Below are 308 nucleotides of genomic sequence, written 5' to 3'. Positions count from 1 at the left end.
AATCGGTAACTAGTAACGGTAACTTGTTACTTTTTCTATTCGGTAACGAGTAACTGTAACTTGTTACTTTTAAAAAGTAACTTTCCATTCCCTGGAAAAAGCAGCCTTAAATTTGGATGTACGATGCCTGGGAAAGGATAAGGAATCATGACAACGAGTGACAGGAGTATTTACAGCATGGAGAGCAGAATTTAAATTTAAAAGACTGCGTAGGTATCGAGGAATGCCTGAGCGCAAAAGACGAAACACAAGACAGCACAAGTGGAGGACAAAACGCTGATGAACTTTTAGCCAGCCGGAACGCAAAA

General features: G+C 40.3%; 1 protein-coding gene across 1 annotated transcript in view; it reads right to left on the bottom strand.

Annotated features, from left to right (window-relative positions):
- LOC108765745 (hypertrehalosaemic prohormone) overlaps positions 1-308 on the bottom strand; it is a 25,820-nt gene that overhangs the window by 23,581 nt on the left and 1,931 nt on the right. The window lies entirely within an intron of this gene.

The sequence above is a fragment of the Trachymyrmex cornetzi genome, unplaced genomic scaffold (assembly GCF_001594075.2).
Source record: "Trachymyrmex cornetzi isolate Tcor2-1 unplaced genomic scaffold, Tcor1.1 scaffold521, whole genome shotgun sequence".
In the NCBI taxonomy this organism is placed as follows: domain Eukaryota; kingdom Metazoa; phylum Arthropoda; class Insecta; order Hymenoptera; family Formicidae; genus Trachymyrmex; species Trachymyrmex cornetzi.
This window is presented reverse-complemented; position numbering and strand designations above follow the sequence as displayed.